We start from the raw sequence: 20579 nt of genomic DNA, 5'->3' as shown, positions 1-20579 counted from the left end.
CCAATTAAATGCAGATTGGGTTAGAGAAGAATGCAAAAAAACCCCAAAACCTGTTGGGGGGAGGGGGAGAGGACAATGATTTCTAGGACTGATAGCATAAGAAAATCAAGTCACTGTTTCCTAAAGGCAGCATACTGTGAAAAACTGCTGTTAGGTTTATTTTGCAATTATGCAGTGCTCATACATATAAACACACTATATTTTCTGCCCATCTAAACCAAAAATGTGCTTAAAAGATACAAGCTGAAGACCTTCTTGGCATTGGTAGCTAGAGGATGAAATTGGGGATTGATCCATCTGAAAAATAAGGTCTTCTTCATCAAGTCCTGGCACTTGTCAAAGATGTGCAGAAGATGGAAATTCTGCTGTAAATGACATAGAGGTGATCATAGCCTCACTCTACTGGAATTCCTCTTTACCAAATCAAGTATGATTTCATGAAGAAGCTCAGCTCTATTCCCAGTGATTTAAACTGCCATCTGAAATGATACACTTGGAAAATGTGCAATACCGAATCTTAGAGCATGAGTTTTGTGAGGATTGCTGATCATCTGTATGCTGCTATAAGACTAGCAGCAGGAATGGAGAAAGCTGGCTGAGGAAACAAGAATGACTAGACAAGACATGATTTTGGAGCCTCGCATTGTAAAAACCTCCTGACATTCAGTCAAAGTGACAAACTCGAGTTAGTTAGTAAAGGAGGCTGAACAGAGCAGGACAAACTGCTCCAGATTCCAGCCCTCAGAAATGTGGTACAACACCGCGTCTGTCACAGGGCTACATAGGTCATTGAAAGCAGAAAAGCCGGGAAGAACCAATTTCTTTAGAGCCCTCATGTAAACCTGGCTGCTGTGGCCAGCATCTGCCTTTCATGAGATTTGCTTGTGAGGGTGCTGACCTCCTTTCCGTGTGCCTCTGGAGCCTTTCAGCCTTCTTCAAAAAACAAAGTTCATCTATTGGCTGTATACATTTTCACCTAGAGTTAAGGAAAACAGAAAATCAGGAGGAAATCTGATCTTCTGGGGGCTTGTTACTTGACACTTTTGCAGCTTAATTTCCAGTCCTAGGTGAAATTATTTAGTCTTTCTTCAGGAAAACCCTTGAGGGAAAATACAACCCTGACAATTTTAAGGACCTCATGCTTAGCCTCTAGAAGTACATGTCCTCTTAACTACACTCATAGATTTTTTAAGACCCAAGGGGACTCTCATGATCATCTACACTATCTTAGATAATACAGGGTATAGGATTTCATGGAGTCCTTCATTTAGCATTTAATTTCCGAGTGAGCTATTCTGTATGACAGCATTATTGATTGCAAGACTTGCAGGAATGGCAGATTTGCTGGAGAAGTTGTTCCAACTGTGGCAGTTTAGCACTCTGTTCCTTGTTTCAGTTTGTCTCATTTTTGAGTCCAAGAGGTTTGTAGCCTGCTGAATAATCTCCAGTGCCTGTAGGTTTTCCTCTCCATGTACGTAGTCTTAGGCAGAGATTTACTCTCCCCTATGCCTTGTCTTTGAGGTAGCAAGGTTGATCTTTAAGTGCTCATCGTGAGAGAGGTTTTCCACAGATGGCATTATTTCTGAGCCATTTGTAGTTATTAACATCCTTGCTAAAGTGTTGAGACTAGAAATGATTACAGCACCAGGCAATGACCACCTCGAGGATGTGGCAAAAAGTAGTAACTTTCCTCTTCTTCCTCAGGTGCTGCTCATTGCTAACAAGAGTCACATTTGCTCTCTTGGCCATTTCATCATGATCTCTTCATAATCCTCTCACCTAGCTTCTTTTCTAGATGATTACTTCACAGGCATAGAAGCCCTGGCCTGGAAGTGACACCATCCTTCTTGGTTCCTATTTTGTGCTACTTTGTGTTAAGTCGTGTTAAAGCACTTTTTTTCAAGAGAGTTTACCTTACTGAGCTACTACTCATGCTTTGTCATCTCAGCTGCCGCCTGGCACCCATTCCCACCTTTAGAAAGTGTAGACCCATTCCAGCAATGCCATTTGTGTATTTGTGTATTGCGATACATGTGCCCAATCCAGTCCAGTTCAATCAGTATAATTATGCCAGAGAAGGATTTGGCCCAGTCTAAGTGCAAATCCTGGGACAGAGCAAATCAGAGTGACTCGTAGCAGGCTGCTGGCCAAATCTCCTCCTTTTGCACTTGGGTTCCTAGAGGCAATCCCATCCTGGAGCAGCTGAGATCCCATTCACTCTAAACCCGTGTGGGACATCTGGAAGTATTTTTTGCTGAAACTGACCATGGCTCAGTTACTTACCTGGAATACACAGAGAAGAGAAGTAGTTATGCATTAGAGATAATGTGGGTGAACTGCTAAGGCAGAATAAGCGTAAAACCTAATGCATCTTTTGCAAGAATTAGTTAATTGGCTATTGATAGTTTTTATCCAAGCCTAAAAATGGGATTTAGTTTTGAACAAGGATATTTGAGCACCAGATATATGCCAGTTTACAAGCAGTAGAGACAAGCTTCCTATGTTTGCCATTTATACAAAAGTGTTTGTTTTACAACTTCAATAATGAAATATCTAAGATAGACAGATGTATTGATCTCTGAAACAGTATAATCTCTTTATGTGGATCACAGAGAGAAGACCTCTTTCTCTTCAGGCTCTGAGATGCGTTTCAGATACTCCACTTCAAAAAGGACCTCATGGAGATTTATGGTAGTATGAAACAGAGAAGTAGGACAGAAAAATGGCAGTCACTTCTGGTTCTTCTGTGGTGTTCTCCAGCATCTCAATGTCAGGATATGAGGAACTGCATAGGTATAATTGGATGGGAAAGGATCTAGCACAAACTAACACCTCCCAGCTGACATCCCCCAAATGGAAATGTGAATGGGAGAAAGTAGAGGGACATTGAGAATTAACAGTTTTACGAGAAAGGGAATTTCCATTGCCATCTTCCACAGATCCCTCAAAACAGGCAACTAGGTTGGAGCCTGCTTTTTGCTGGATCAACCACTTGGGAGTGAAGGGCCTGCTGATTTCAGATGGTGTTACAGGGTAGAGACACTTTAACAAAAATTATGTGGTTTTTTCCTCTCTGTTACACATTTCTGAAAGTCTTGTGCTTTGTCTTCTGACTCTTTGCTCATATTGGAAAGGTTGGCCAGCCTCATATCCTGCTCATTTTTGCAGGATTAATATGCTTCTCGGATAGTGTATATCAATGTGGTATGCATATTTATAGGTGTAGAGGGCAGACTGAGAAAATAGTTGCCCAGGCTAAAGGGTTTACGATTCAAGATTTGACAACAGATCTAAATATATATTCATTTTGGATTGATGAGATTAGACTCAGCCTATGGCTGATCTCTGTTTTGACATTTGTCTCCATGGTGAGAAGAGTGGTTACTTTTGAGTGGTAGAGTTATGAATAAATGACTGCCTTTCCCTCAGGAGTGAAGATTAGTGTCACAAGAAATCAGCCATCATGTATGTTATATGCCGAACGTGTACTCTCTCAGCTCCCACTACTTGGATAAGATTGAAACTTCCCTGACAGTTTGAGAGAATGAAGAGTGCTTGGGTGGTGTGGGAATGAGGCTGTACTGAAAATGGTTAAATTCTTGATCAGTTGTGAGCTCTTATGTCACCAGCAAAATAACAATATATGTAAATTAAATTGTAAAAATAGCGCAAAGAAATCTTTCTCGCATATGTGTATGTATATACACGTTTCTAAATCAGACAAAAATGATAACACATTAAAGTTCCAATATTTATGTATTGGCCATAGCTAAACTTAGACACAACATCTAATTTACACTGACGTCTTTCTTTAACAAGTTTTGTAACAGGAATGATTTAAGTTCAAGGAAGTGCAGTGAGTCATCTGCATGGTGGGCCAGTGGCTGAGCTAAGTTTAGAATCGAGGGGAAGTTTGGATCTTCTGGCTCCAAGTTTTTAGTTTTTCCCTTTACATCTCTGCTTTTCTCAAGCATTCTCAGTGCTTCAAAAAAAAAAAAGAAAAAAAAAAGATGACACTTTCTTCACAATTTCTTTTCTTTTTTTTACTTGATTTTTTTATGTATCCTTGGTTCTCTGGTTTTGTATGGTAAATCAGCGAGTTTAATTTAATGAGCTGATCCAGGTTTTTAAACCCAGGTTACCTGATGACCTTGCAAATATTACCTTGATGACCTTGTAAATATTACATCTCTGTTTCAGGAAAGCTGAGACTGAAAAATGTAAATGAAAAATGTGAGGTCTGTTCAAGTGATACCTAAGCAAAGAGGTGTTCCCCAGTTGCAAGGAAACAAAGCACGTGAAGCCAAGCGAGGCCAGTCCAACCCAGCCCAACCTCTGTTGATACCTGCCTGCTCTAAAACTACACAAAGTCATTCTCTTCAGCTCTCTTTCCTCCCAAGACTTCCTGTGGGTCAATGAGTTTCCTGCCAGACCAAGGGAATCATGCAGGTTATAGAGCACCATAGCCGATATGAAACCCAGCTCATCCCTCCTCTGAGAGTTGCCTCTGAAAACAAACTCATGGCCAGAGTGAAGGACAACCAGTGCACTTTCTCCATAGGGAGGCTGTGGCAAAGCTGTTCCCAGCAGGAGCCCATCTCCTCTGTGCCAGACCCAGGATGCTCTTCTTGTGCTACATGGGTTAGAGCCTCGCGTGTTCCTTTCCATTCTTATGGCATCTCTCCCCAACACAGCCTGATGGATAGATATTACAAGGCACAACCCACCTCTGATACAAATCAAATAGTTAATCTGCTTTTGTACAACTTTTATAGATTTTATCTGTTTTTCCCCATGGCCAATAAATACACAAAAACTAAGGAAGACTGGCCAGACTCTTTAAGACTATGCTTGTTTAATCATAGAATCATATAGGTTGGAAAAGACCTTCAAGATCATCGAGTCCAACCATCAACCATGCCCACTAAACCATGTTCTGAAGTGCCTTGTGTACACGCTTTTTGAATACCTCCAGGGATGGTGACTCAACCACTTCCCTGGGCAGCCTGTTCCCATGTTTGACAACACTTTCAGTAAAGAAATTTTTCCTAATAACCAACCTAAATCTTCCCTGCTGCAACTTGAGGCCATTTCCTCTTGTCCTATCTCCAGCCACCTGACAAAAGAGACCAGCGCTCACTTCGCTACAACCCCATTTCAGGTAGTTGTAGAGAGCGATAAGGTCTCTCCTCAGCCTCCTTTTCTCCAGACTAAACAACCCCAGTTCTCTCAGTTGCTCCTCATAAGACTTGTGCTTCAGGCCCCTCACCAACTTGGTTGCCCTTCTCTGGACACGCTCCAGCACCTCAATGTCTTTCCTGTAGTGAGTGGCCCAAAACTGAACACAGTACTCGAGGTGTGGTCTCACCAGTGCCCAGTACAGGGGGACAATCACCTCCTTGCTCCTGCTGGCCACACTATTTCTGATGCAGGCCAGGATGCCGTTGGCCACCTTGGCCACCTGGGCACACTGCTGGCTCATATTCAGCTGGCTGTCAACCAGCACCCCCAGGTCCTTTTCCGCTGGGCGGCTTTCCAGCCACTCTTCCCCAAGCCTGTGGCGCTGCCTGGGGTTGTTGTGACGCAAGAGCAGGACCCGGCACTTGGCCTTGTAGAACCTCATACAATTGGCCTCGGCCCATCGATCCAGCCTGTCCAGATCCCTCTGTAGAGCCTCCCTACCCTTAAGCAGATCAACCCTGCCTCCCAACTTGGTGTCATCTGCAAACTTGTTGAGGGTGCATTCGATCCCCTTGTCCAGATCATTGATAAAGATATTAAACAGAACTGCCCCCAATACTGAGCCCTGGGGAACACCACTTGTGACCTGCCGCCAACTGGATTTAACCCCATTCACCACAACCCTCTGGGTTTGTCCATCCAGCCAGTTTTTCACCCAGCAAAGAGTACACTTGTCCAAGCCATGAGATGCCAACTTCTCAAGGAGTATGCCATGAGAGACAGTGTCAAAGGCCTTGCTGAAGTCCAGGTAGACAATACACACAGCCTTTCCCTCATCCACTAGGTGGGTCACCTGGTCATAGATCAGCTTGGTCAAGCAGGACCTGCCTTTCATAAACCCATGCTGACTGGGCCTGATCTCCTGTTTGTCCTGCATATGCCACGTGAGCACACTCAAGACGAACTTTTCCATAATATTCCCCGGTACTGAGGTCAAGTTGACAGGCCTGTAGTTCCCTGGACCCTCCCTCCAACCCTTCTTGTAAATGAGTGTCACATTGGCAAGCCTCCAGTCGTTTTGGACCTCCCCCATTGACCAGGACTGCTGATAAATGATGGAGAGTGGCTTGGCAAGCACCTGTGCCAGCTCCCTCAGTACTCTTGGATGGATCTCATCTGGTCCAGACAGCGTAATAGGTCACTAACAATTTCCTCCTGGATTAAGGGGAGGTATATTCTGCTCTTTGTCCTTGCCTTCCAGCTCAGGGGGCAGAGTACCCTGAGGACAACTGGTCTTTCTGTTAAAGACTGAGGCAAAGAAGGCATTAAGTACCTCAGCCTTTTCTTCATCTCTGGTGGCAATGTTCCCTTCTGTATCCATTAAAGGATAGATATTCTCCTTGGCTCTCTTTTTATTGTTAACGTATTTGCGAAAACATTTTTTGTTGTCTCTTACAATAGTGGTCAGGTTGAGTTCTAGCTGAGCTTTTGCCTTTCTAATTTCCTCTCTGCATGACCTAACAAGATCCCTGTACTCCTCCAGAGTTGCCTTCCCTTTCTTCCAGAGATGATAAAATCTCCTTTTTTTCTTGAGTCCTAGCAAAAGATCCCTGTTCAGCCAGGCCAGTCATCTTCCTTGGTGGTTTGTCTTGCGGCGCATGGGAATAACCTGGTCCTGAGCCATTAAGATTTCCTTCTTAAAGAATGTCCATCCCTCCCGGACCCCTTTGCCCTTCAGGACTGTCTCCCAGGGGAAATGATTTCTGGTTTCCCTAGATGGTTGGGTGCATTGCTATGTTTTGCATCAGGAAAGAGTCATGACACAGCTAAGAGGTGATTAAACTGGGGACTTTGTGTAGCACGCTGTATGCAGACAGGTGGAACATTTATAATGAAAGGAAGCAGTTTTCTGATTGTGTTTGACTTTGCTCTAGTAAAATGCAGTTATGTTTTATAACAGTTTCATTTTATTCTAGTTATAGTGCAATGACCGCCTTATTACACCACTGTTTATGCTTTTTGGTAAGCTTAGTCATTGTTTAATCTTATAAACAGAGAGACAACTTCATGCCTCATAGTTGTTGCAGCTCATACTCTTGAGCCCTAACAGAGCTGGAGGTACTGTAGGACGGGGACATAAAATCAGGTAGATAACCTGGTCATTAGAGGAGACTTACTAGAGAAACCCCATACTGTTGTTACTGTCCAGCAGAGCTTGGCACTCAGAAAAATAAAAATATTGAAATCTATTTAATTTATTGAAATCTATTAATTATCAATTATCAGCACCCAACATGAGTGTAACTGCAGTTCCACTTTTCTCAGCCTTATTGATGGTGTTAATGTCAGTGGGGCCACAAGCAGAAGGAAAATGCTACTCAATGTGAGCGAGCTTCATCACAATCTGACCTTGTCTTATTTAAAGATGACTTTTTCAGCGTGTGCAGTCTTTTCATATTCCAGATCAGTGGTTCCTAAAGGGTGGGCTTCAGAGTCAGAAAATCACAATACTTCCTTGTAAGTTCACAGTGACCAGCTGTCACTCTGTTAAGATAAATGCCACCTTTTATAAACTGCAGTTACTGTTCACTTTTCTCTGCTCTCCTTATATCTCTGCTTTGAGTCTGAGTAATTCCCTGCATGAGAAACGTTTCTTCCTGTGGCCATACATATGACTGGGGTTGTGTACTGATAAAAGGGGTTTAATGTGTTCTCTGACTCCGCAGAGAAATGTTTCTGCCTGGAATTAGGATGCTTGGTAACACAGTAAAGACACAAACCAGTGCAAATTTGTTAGATTCCCCTGCTATAGGTAGATGCCAGGTGGAAAAATAGCCTCTAAATGGCAACAAATGCCTTGCCTGTGCACCTGCATGGGGACCAGGTGGGCACAACCTGGGAGTCTGAGGCAGCAGCAGAGGGTGCCCGAAAGCTCTGCTGTACCTGCTGTGCAGAGACCTTGAGAAGGCACCAGAGAAGTAGAACTTGGTTCCTCCACGTTGGAACTGTAAGAAATAGGGAGTGACTACTTTCCTGCTTAGCTCTAATGGCAAGATCTTAAAAGCATCCATATGGGCCAGACCAAAGGCTAGACCAGCAGCCTTTTCTGATGAGCCAGTTTCTGATGGTCACCAACAGTTTAAGAAAAGTCTCCAAATTAGGGTGTGTGGAAGGACCACCTCTGCTGAAATGAGCATTTGGCCATCAGTACAGCAAGGACTTGCTACTCTGCAAGCTGCCTTTAAATGACTGTTTAACAGACCAGGTGGACCTCCATCAATTTGGTGGCTCCCTTTTACTTTTTAATTCCCTGTGGCTTTCAGTGACTTTCAGCATGTGGAGCAATCAGCCCAGGCTCATTGCTGTAGGAACATGAAAGGGGCAGGGAAACACTGCTGCCTTTCTCTGACCACTTGGAATTAAGATGCTCTGCATCGCAGTGAAAGACATAAGCCAGCAGGAGTTTGTTAGAGTCTGGCTGCCTTAATCAGAAAAAAAATCTGGTGAGCCGAAGATGTCCAGATGGGTTTATAAAGATAAAAATAACAGGCTGTGTCCTTCCCCCCACGATGAGAAATAATTCCACATTGGTGATGCTTCCACAACATACCACCTGTGCTGCCACCAAGGCATGTTCCACAGCAAAGAGTCTCTAATGATCACGAGCGTAGGTGAGCAGGACTCCATGAATTCAGCAGGAGCTTTGCACTGTAGCTCAAAATGGGAAACAATGCTGCAGAATAAGAAGATACCTCCAGGAAAGATGACTTGACCCAACCAGCAAAATCTGTCAGTGCCAGCACAGAGGCAACACAGCCATGGAAAACTTCAGGTAATGGTTTGGAATGGCAAGGAGCTGTGCTTCAGCACTGAGGTCCATCCTGATAGGGATGCACACAAATCAAACTGTTCTGTGTTGACAGATCCATCACTTTGTTGAGTACCTTATACCAACCATCATGGGAAATGCCAAGCTGGCCACAGGGTGGACTTCCTTCTGTAATGAGTGTACAATCCTGGGTGGAAAAGAACGTTGAATTCATATCAGATGAATCAAAAGTGACATATATACTGAGGTTAGATTAGGTGCTGGATTTTTTTTGTATTTCCAAGCCAACAGAAAGTCAGCAGATTGTCTTTTTAAGGAGCTGGGGAGCGTTTTCTCAGGAGTTTTAGCAGAGAAAGGAGGGAATTATGAGTTCCAGTTCTGCTGGAATTAACTGTAGTAATGACTGGGAGCTTCAGACCAGGTGCCTTTCCCCAGTGCCCACAGTTACTTGCATCCCACCACCAGCCCTCTGCCCTCCTCAGTCTGCATGTGGAACAGTCTGTGAAAGAAACCTCTCCTTCCAGCTGCAGTAAAGCATTTCAACAAACCTTTTGCCAAACCCTCAGTTTTACACAGCTTAATCTCTGTGGTCAGTGGAAGAGAGGGGAGAGCTCACTGGGGCTTCCCTGGCGTGCTGCTGCCTGGTGGGGGCTGGAAGCCATGTGCGAATGCAGCAGATGAGCACTTGCAGGTAGTACTGTAATGTGGACATTGATGTAGAATGATATTGAGCACAACTGCTATTCTGTTTAATGAAGTCTCAGCAGGGAAACCTGGAAACATTCTTGGTGGATCGGTGCTGCAGGGGTGGCCCGATGCCTTTGCCAAAGGTATAGAGGGGGGGTAAGTGGCCCTTTGGTAAGCTGTGCTCTGCTCAACTGGAAAGATGAAGAGTAACCAAACTTAGCCTTACAATTCAGGTTATGTTCTACATAAAGCTAATGCAGAACCCACTTGTATCGATTATTCTAACTCTGTACAGACTGTGCAGATCCTTTTTTAGATCTTGATTTTTAGGCTTAATAAGTATAAATGACACAGATTTGCTTTTGCACATTAAGCTTGCTACTACTAACCATTTCAAAATTTGGATCCCTAACCCACAGCACTGAATGTCTTTCGACTTTTGGAGGATAAAGATATGGGGAGGAAGTATTAGGCTTCACTTTTACCACACCCTATTCCTTCATTTCTCCCCCTGGATTTTGGATTTGGAATACACTAGGAGAATCTCAGTTTGGGGTAAAAGTTGGCATTAAAAAGTGTGCATCAGGTTACTGCTGTTAACAAGCAGTTTGACCTTAGTGAAAGCAGGGACAAGTTGCTGGGCAGCTGTTGCTCCCGGATCATTGTGCTTGTCATGATAAATTTGCTTTGTAGGTTGGTGGTAGGTGTATCCTACGGTTTGACATTGCAGGCTGGAGCCATCAGGAGGAAGAGATGGCCTGGTGCCTGAGACAGCGCTGTGTTCATGTACTTTCCATCCAGCGGTACAGGTGTTTGAAGTTCACTGGTGTCTCTCTTTGTCCTAGTAACACACATCAGTTTTCTGTGGGCAGGCATCCACTTGATTGCCTGAAGTCCTGACATAACCAACTGCTTGGCTGTTTGGCAGGATCCGCAAACCAGATTTTACCTCACCTACTTACTGTTCAGGGTGTCATCTGCTAGGCATGCTTAGGAGGGATGTCACCCCTGCAGGACACAGCATCGGGCAGAAGCCAGGGATTAAGCTGTGAGCTGGAGAAATGGGGTCTGTCCTAGTTTCAGCTGGGATAGAGTTAATTTTCACAGGAACCTGGGAGGGGGCACAGCCAGGACAGTTGACCTGAACTATCCAGACCTGTGAAAATTAACTCTATCCCAACTGAACCCAGGACAGGGTCACAGCCTACTGGTCTCTCCTGTTGCATGTTTGGCCTCTTGCTTTCCCATGAGAAAGTCAGAGTGATCTTTAGCAACCTGCTGTCCTCGAAGGAGCAGGAGAGCAGAATGTCAGTTTGGCTGTGGTTGAACTGCAAGTTAACTTTTCTCCCATGTAATGTCTTCTTTCAAAGGAAGTTTGTTATGTTGTAAAGTCATATTACACTCTACTTGTATGAAGTGAGTTGGATGAAAGAGTCTTCTGTAACCAGAGGATTTGGAAAAAGGTAGGAAAAATATATGTTGGGGTTTGTTTTTTTTTTATTCACCATTTTTCCCTGCTGAGGCCTGCTATGAAAAAAACCAAAAGAAATTGGGAGAAACCTGGAAAAAGCTGTTTATTATTATATTGTTACTGTTGTGCTTTAATTCTTCAGAAATGCTTTCTGTAACTAATAACTATTTCAGAAGAAGTAATTTTATTTTAATATTTGCAGTAGTAAGCAACTGCAATTCCCATATGCTATTGACTGTGTTACTGCTGGTCCTTAGTCCTATGTAGTTAAATATATTGCAATGAAGATGCATAGAGTTATTGACTTAATTTTTCAAGGTTTGTCTTTAGAAATATGAGCTTCTTTTATATCTGCACAGTATCATCAGATCTTTGTATTATCTCTGAGTCCTGTAGATTTAACCTTCCTTTTTGTTTGCAAGCCAGTAATGTTTATACTTTCTATTTTTAACATTTAATTTTTTGCCTATTTTAGAAGTGTGTCAAGAGGCAAAAATATACCTAAGCATTTTAATGACCAGCAGAGCTGCTGGGTGTTATCAGGTATATCTGTCACTGTTCATGAATGAAGGTTTATACTTCCTTATTTTATAAATATACCTAGCAGCAGTTTCTGTGCAGTCAATACACATGCATATGCACATATCTATTTATCTCTATATGAACTTACGTATCATTCTTATAGGAGTAAATATAATTTTGTTTCAATAAAGAAACATTTGCAGACACTTCAGATTTCACCAATATTTGTTATTTCCCTTGCAAAACAGGAAGAAACCCAGGTATTTTTCTGCATAGTTTCAATTTCTAGAACTCATGTCCACCTACAAAGAAAATCCATATTAGTACACATTCAGAAAAAAGACAGAGAAAAAAATCTCATAATTTTGGGATTGTTCAGGAAGCATCAACTCTGCAGTTCTTTCAAATATGACTCAATCTACAGCTTTATGTTGCAAAATTATATCTTTGCTAGATGACATTAATTCCTCATTATATGATAAATAAAAATATTCTTTAAAGTGAGTATAAATGTGAATTAGAGCTATTTTGTGGCCTTCTTGCCCAGTCAGAGAAGTGTAAAGCGTTTTTCATCTGAATGAGAGTGGGCACATTATTGTATTGTTGAGAGAGAAGCAGCCCATGAAGTTACTGCTTGTCCTTCATATGTGCAAACTTACTAGTTTTGACACGCCTGCCTCCAGCATGTGCTTGCATGTGCCCAAACACACATCTTCTCCCAGGCACACTTTTGATGACAGAGAATTGAAGCCATAAGCAGCACTGTCAAAAAGCTGCAGCAATACGTGGTAGAGCTGCATTACCTTTTTATAGTGTGTATAGGGCATGACATAGTTGACAAGTGTTTTGGGGCACCCCAGTAGGGAAATATTGCTCAGAAACAATAAACTGTAGGAAGTGCTGTTATTACTATTCTACAGAACATACTTACAAAATCAGAATATTCCAATGTATTATTTTTACTGTTTATTTATTTCTTATATTGCCATAGCAACTAGGAGCTCAGTCACAGACAAAACCCCCACTCTGCTAGGAACTGCACAAACAAGAAAAATAGATGAGGAGCTCATATTCGCGTTAATAAAGTGTTCTTAATTTTAAAAGGTCTCTGAGGTCACATATGCAACTGCAGACAATAAATGTAAAGCAAATTCCAATATAAACAGATCAATATGACCACAATCAGGCCCTCAGTGATAACTTGGCTATCCTCTGAAACTCCTCGGAGGAATGCTGGCATTATCAGCAGACCTTGAACCATGCCCTTATGGAAGTAATTTTAGGCTCTATCAAGCCAAGAAGGAAGGGCCAGCCGAGGACCTCATGCTGCAGCACCTCTGCATCTACCAGGTGGATGGTTAGTAAGAACATCTCCACTGATTTGACTGAGCATGACCTCCTCACGTGAGGAAAACTATGAAACACTCTTTGGTACAGATTTCAGGCTTTAATGAACTTGGGATCCAGAAATATTCCTTTCCCCATTTTCTTGCAATTGACCTGAGAGAACCTTCATATTCTTTAAGAAAAGTTGTCAACCCTCCATAAGAAGCTATCAGCCTGTGAATCCCAGGGGAAGTACTACCGAAAGAACCATGATTACACAAAGAAACTACCTTCTTAAATTCTCCTGCATTTCAGAGAATATTGATTCCTAGCATGGTATTGAGCTGTGTATTACAAATGCTATTTTACATTCCAGAAATGCTAGCTCTGTCAATGTCTTGAAGTCTTCCTTCAATTTTTAGTGCCCTAAGAAGAAGCCAATTAACTCTTTCCGTTCCTTCAGTATCTCTTTATTTTAGTTTCCCGCTTATTTTTTTCTCTCTCTTGTTTTCAACCTTTTTTCCTGCAGTATGTTACCATCACAAGTTGCTGCCTCAATGAAGACATAATTTATTTTGTCATTTTAGTGCAGGGAGTTTGCACGATGAATGTAGTTTTGTATGATTTCAAAGAAAACACAACACAACATGTATGTGATAATTAAACACACCATATTAATAATGTGGCAGCGTGTGGCCCTCATAACGCTGGCAGCCATAAGAAGAGTCCTGAGGGAGACATATTTCTTCAGACTCAATTGCTGTGAGGATCTTTGCAGGGAGGCCCTCCAGTTTTTTTCTGAAGGCACGAAGCTCGTGGGGGATGTGCTCTTATCTAACAGCCTAACGTTGACAGTCTACTGCCCCTGCCCCTTTTCTCTCCACGCTACAATGGCTGATAAATCTTCCTGGTCACCCTGTAAAGTAGAAGAGACAACTAAAACTGTAGTGTTTCAAACCAGCAAGACCTTAGACCACAGTGGTGCCTGCAATATTGTTGCAGAAGGGGGATTCAGATGGTGTGAAGTCCTGCCGTTTGCAAGCAGTTACACTTGTCACCTGGGAGAAACGGGAAGGCAGGGGCTTGTCTCACCCACCCGGTGCGAGCTGCAGTGCCTGGAGCCTGGCTTTGTTCATGGGCACAGCTGGCCAGGGCTGCAGGCTGCACCCAGGTTTCCAGGAGCTGTCTCTACAGTGTACAAGGCTGTTAAAGGCGCCTTTTGAAGCTGGAGAGGGGCCTAAGCTTTCTGTGAAGATGTAGTCAGGGAGATTTGCTTATTTTCTGCTCCTTTTTAACAAGTATGGATTTATCAGCAACTTGATTTGACTTTCTGATTGCACACAGGGCTTACAGACACAGACTGGGCTCCTCTGCTTGAAAAGCATGGCCCTTTGGATAGCATAAGGACAATCCTAGTTTTTGTCCATTCTGTTTTATGGTAGAAATACACATACCAGAAAGAGATAAAGTTAATGAAAAACATTGCCATGAAAAACTGAAGGAGGGCTAACCTCTGAGGTTTATTCAGTCTCTGTTTGGACAAAATGGCTGTTTCTGTCTATGAGGCTTTTTAAGCCAAATGCCCAGACAAGTTGCTACTAATGGGCAAATTATGGGAAACCAATTCAGATTTGATGCTAGAAAATTTTTAAGGTCAAATGATGGTATTTAGCTCTCATAATTTTTGTATCTATATGCATCTACAGATTAGGTAGCTGAAGTCTCAAATGCTGTCATTTGTCAGTATAAAAGCTTCACGTTCAGCCTAGAGGGTGAGGGGAAGGTGCTCTCCAAACCGGACCTTAAAGTCTCCCCAGATGTGTAGCAGAGACTGAAGTCCAAGCAGGTGAATAGCACTGATCTGAGGAAGGAGGGACGGAACGAGTGGACAGGCTGTGTGCACTGCACAGTTTGGCTCTAATGGGGTGGGATGAACAGAGCCTCTTTTCTTTCAGCTACCTTGTGTATCCATGTCTGGTGACTGCCTTTTGTGAATATTTTTAGGACAGTTCAAAAGAAAGATGGTGAGGCTGACATGCTAACTGCTTTGGAGAATATTTTTTGTAAGACTTTCGGTTGTAGGCATTGGCTCAGGTCTGACTGGAAAAAAAATTGTCTGCTAGCTGTACTGAGCTGTTATTTTTGAGTATTTGGAGGTTGTTTGGCATAGTCCCTTATAGAGTCCTGTAGCTGAGCCCTCTGCTACCAATACATGTTTGAGTTTCAGACATTTCCATCTTTAGCTTTTTAGGGATACTTCTGAGAGCTTCTGATGGATATTTTGTGACTGGGCACAGACCAAGGCTGCCAATCTCAGCCCAGTGGCTCTTTAGCACTGGGTCCTGAACTCTGCCTTCACCGTACACTACCACCTGCCGAGGGGATGATTCGGAACAGAAGCCTCTTCCTACTTTATCTTGCATGAATTAAGCTTTCTTTTGCTCCCCAGGGTACAGATGAGTAGATTCCCTTCCTTACCAGCAAAGATAAGGTAAGCGGCTCTGTTGGCACTTGGGCACACCCTGTCGGTTTCATGCAAGGGATGTTAATTCACCTCTTTTCTGTTTTTGGCCCTGAATGCCTGTTCCTGCCAAGTGTGCTGTGGGAATGGGTGTTAAATGTTACTGTCACTTATAGTATATGAAAGATGATAAATACTGTGGAGACAAGCTGTGAAGAATGAAGACAAGAAGCTGATGTTTGGTGTGAATGAAGAGGGGGAAGGCTGTGAAAAGTGAAATCACATGCTCAGAGCAAAAGGCTAATGAAGTTTTCTTTGCTGTAATGTTATGAATGGAAATAGGTAGCAATGTTATATTTGACGAATTTGTAGAAGATGATGTTAGTCAAGACAGGACATGGTGAGAGCCTGGAGGAGTGTTTTAGGTTATGAATGAGAATAAAAGAGTGTAACTTACAACTGCAATGTAAAAAGAGGAAGTAAGAATCAACTGGGGATTCAGCTAAAGGCTGTGCCAAGGCTATGGACCTGAGGAGCTGGAGAAGAGGCAGCGCAGTGGTATTTCTATAGTGACAGAGAAAATGGAAAAATGTCAGACGGAAAGATGAAGAGCCCTACTCTGACTGTGCCACTCTTAGACAGATGGCTGAAACATGGAGCAGGAATTATCTGGAATCTGATTATCTGTATAATTATCTGTAAATGAATTTTCTGGAGACAACATGAAAAGAAAGAGAGACAGAGCCCAGGTGTGGAAGGCTTCTGTAGAAAACTGGAGGGAAGAATGAGGAAAATCCTTTGAAAGGTACACTGAAAGTATGGTTAGAGGGAAAAGAGGAGAATCAAGACATAGATGAGTCACAGTCCATGGAGAGCAGCTTTCCAAGAGAAAGAGTCTTGCAGGCAGGTTGGAGGGGGTGACAAAGGGTGTTAGTTCTGGACTTTGGGAGGAATGGTTCAAGAAGGACTTTGGTGAAAATGTGGCTTCTTCACTGGAGGGCAAAGGGAAGAAGTTAGAAAAAAGAGGGCTTCAGACTGAACTTGATTGGAAGAGCTCCAGAATATACTTGCAGACAAAAAAGGTGGGTGGGATGGTTGGTAGAGTGGAGAGTGGAGCCAGCGATGGTTTACTTTTAAAAAGATGTTTATACTGTAAGGTGAAGAATCCTCAGGAAATTGAGAAATAGAAATAATAAAGACAGAGTGAAAGAGTGCCAGCTGGATTAAAAGACAGATTTGGAAGAAACTGATGAGATGTTTGTCTGCTTAGAATGAATATTGCAGATTATATGTCCTGCATGTCCTGCAGAAGCAGAAGAAAAGTCTTGGAAGGGAAGGAGTTTTGAAAAACCTGACAATTTTAATTCAAAATAAGTTGGTGAAATTCTGTGCAGCAGGAGAAGTGTATGGTTGGGAAGGGTGAAACAGAGGAGGAAAAAGAAAAGATGGCTGAAGCAGTGAAACAAAGGTGGTGTGATAAGCTGTCAGCTCTGGAAACATGGGATTCAGTTGAAGTATAGAAGTATAGAGGGTTTTTTTTGGCTAGGGATGTAGCAGAACTGGAGAACTGAAGGAGAAAGGGAGGAGAAGGGAATGTATTCAGAGCGGAGGATGCTGCCTAGGCTGGGGAGAGTGCTGTGGGTCAGGGGGACAAAACTCGCAATGGTAAAGTGGGGAAAAAAGAAGTGTGAGTGGGGAGAAGCAAGGTCTGGAGAACTTCATGAGCACGTCATAAGAGAAGAAATAGAAAGGGGGAGCAGGAGACACCAAAGAGCAGAAGGAGGGTTATCTGCACTTGTGATCTGGGCCTGGGAACAAGGTAAACTGAGGAGACACATGATTGGTGCTCGTTTGTCAAGAAAGGGAGAGGAATTTTCAAACCAAGCCAGCAAATCAAATGGAAAAGCAAAACTGATCTATGGCAAAAGGAATTAGGTGTATGATCAACACAGTGCTTGAAGATACAGAGCACAGGTGAGGAAAGATATTCTATGATTCTATGAAAGCTGGAAGAGAGGAAGAGAGAGACAGGAGTCTAAAATTGTTAGAAACAGTGAAAAATCTTGTAATTTGTAACACTTGTAATTGGGATAGAGTTTTTCATAATAAAGTTGTAGCATCTGATACTTCTGATAATGCTGTTGCCTTTATAATGCTTGATAACAATGGCTTGCTTTTTAATATTAGGCTTAATGTTATTCATTAGTTTTTAATGTTTCCTTCCAAAATTCAAATTGTCCATACATAATACATTAAAGTGATTTTCTGTGAGGTCCCATTAACATTCTCCTCAGAATGCCACCTCCTTAGTGCAGAGCCTGTGGTATACTCATTTATATCTAGAAGCTCCTTAGAACTTAAAAATATTAAGCTTACTGAATGATGTATTAACTTAAATCATTAGTCAATAGCTAAGAAATCATGAAGTGCTTCCTAGATCAATAGGTACTGTAAATTAATAGGAAAATATGTACTGAAGGAAACTGAATAAAATTCTTATGAATGCCAGAGTAATGATGATGAAGGTCAACACTGAACTAGGTATCTGTCTTATTTTCTCTTATTTTCATTTGTAGAGCTGCATGTAGAAGATAAAGAAGAAAATGTGTAGCGCCTCAGACACATATATATATATATACATGAAATATAGCAAATATATAGCTAGAAGTAGGAGCTACATGATTTCTTAGCAGGTTAGGAATTTTTTCTGTGATCCTGGAAAACATCGAAGCACATTCTTATTCTGAATCTTTACTGATCTGATGATGTAGTTGAGATCAACAAATTACTTGCTAAGCCAGACACTTTATGTATGACAAGTGTCACTGTCATTTTCCAATTAAAAGGTTTTTTCTCCATTAAAAGCACAAGATTTCACTTCCATTGGAATGAATTTCCTTAGTCATCTAATGCGTTCTCGTAATCTAGCCATTTCTTTCCAAAACTGGCTTTCAGCTATATTAGAGGTTTAATTAAAGTGCCTTACTTTGATGTTTAGTCCTCTAGATTTCTCATGGCCAGTTGTTAAGACTTCTTCTGGATGTGATCCTTATTTATGGAGGATTGTTTGATAATGCTATATCATTGCAACTGAGAAATACACTTCATGTATAGTACTGCTAGCCTTTTCTTCATGGGTAGAAAACTGTGTAAACTGGCTTGATTGTAGATGAGAATTCAAAGCATGCTGTCAGGTCTGTGAGCTCTGATGTCTCTTTTTCTGCTTTTCAGTGTTGTTCTTATGCAAAAGATCCTTAATATCTTTTCATCCTAGGGCATGTCAGCAGAAATACAAAGAGGTGGATTTACCGTAGATTGGAGAGTTAACACTTGTCAGCTGAGTTGCATTCGCATGCCTCATGAAAGTCCTCCCCACCACTGGATTAGAATGCATTAACTGCTTCCTGTATTCAACCCTTGTGTTTTGCTTTGTGCTTGACACAGGCGAGGGGGAATCCCAGACCCAGTTTTTGCAGGTCATCTGACAAGGGCCAGCCATTAACTGGTGGTAAACTGGTCTCTTGGAGTCATGTGTAACACCATAGTCATAGCACACACATGCCTCTGGGTCTCTCTTCTCCTGGGTTTAGTTCTCAGGTCAGGACCATGCTCACAAATGTCAGACCCTGTTTCTTTTGGCAGTCCCTCACTGCGCCTTGCTTTAAAAATTCTGCAGCTGTTAAAATATCAGATAAGTAATGATCTCAGGCTCCAAACCTGTTATCTTCTTGTTCATGCCTAAATACAATGACCTTATTTACCACGTAGGAAAGATTTGCCCTTACTGTTAAGAAGGTGATCAGAGTTGGGAAGCTGTCGGAAACCTTCTCTGATTTTCAGAGGTGTGAAAAGTTGATGAACTTGGACAACGCTGGGCTGAGCAAATGGCTACATCTATGTGAGGAAATTAAGTGGTGCCAGGGAAGGCTTCAGGGCACAGGCACCTGATTGTCTGTATTGTTATTGCTGCGACAGCCCACGGAAGGGCACACTTGTGACCCACAGAAAATAACAGCTCGCAGCCGACTCATGGAGTGATTCAGGAGGTAGCAACTCCTAAAAGGCAGTTTGGCCTTTTAAAAGCTATGAGAGTTTAATGGCATGGACAGAACTAGTCCGTACCTGTAGGTCTCAGTGCCAGAGTGCAGACTGAGGCAAATTTAATTAACTAATGTGAAGCAGCCTTACAGCGCTGTACATTACATGTGTCAGGAAAATCTACAAGAGGAGTAAGTGGTCTGTTGGTTGCTCACCAGTGAAAAGGTGAGCTGAATCAGTCGACGGTGGAGGTAGGGACAGTACTCTTCACAAAGGGATCTATATTAGGGCGGATGTAATTTCTTGAATCTTCCCTTTTTTATGCCCAAACATTTGTTCTAGAGATGAATCATCAACCTTATTGAGCTTCATACAAGCCGTAAACTTCTATAGTTTACAGCTCCTGCAGTAAGAAAATATTAAGTAAATAGGCTTGTGGGTAAAATATAACAACAGATTAATGTCATTTTTCTATTTATTTCCTATTGCTAGCCATCTCTAGGAAACAAACTAAGAGAAGCAGAGGGTCTGTGATTCCCTATGCGATATTTTACAGACTTATTAGTTTATAAGGACACTTTCATCCTTTCTAAGTGATGGTTATAACTGTTAGAAGTTTGCACTGCCTTTTTTTTAATTATAATGAACTCTAAGGAGTGCTTGAGGGATGGGTGAATTGACCTGAATTTTCCCCTCAAACTTGGACAAACCTTCAATGGAGCCTTAAAAAGTTCAGTTTATATTTAATTTTTCTTTCATCTGAATAATTTGGAAGAAAGGAACTTTACATGATCCTCCCTGCTAAGTGCTTTAGCATGGCCAATACCATCACTGCACATTGACTGACAGCCTCATGGTGTAAAAAAGGCCCACAAGCAACGACCTGAAGCAATGTGGCCATCTGTCTACGTACAGGAGAAAAAGAATTTCTAAAATACAAAGGGACAGGTTGTTCTAACAGTTCTGATGCAATTATTACTTGTTTTATGTTGACTAGAGCATACAGTATTGAGTATATCCAAACACAAATCTGTACATGTGCACACATAAAAATAGATATAGTA

The sequence above is a fragment of the Accipiter gentilis genome, chromosome 2 (genome assembly GCF_929443795.1).
Source record: "Accipiter gentilis chromosome 2, bAccGen1.1, whole genome shotgun sequence".
Taxonomy (NCBI): Eukaryota; Metazoa; Chordata; class Aves; order Accipitriformes; family Accipitridae; genus Astur; species Astur gentilis.
The sequence above is the reverse complement of the archived record's forward strand: the minus strand, read 5'-3'. Positions refer to the sequence as shown.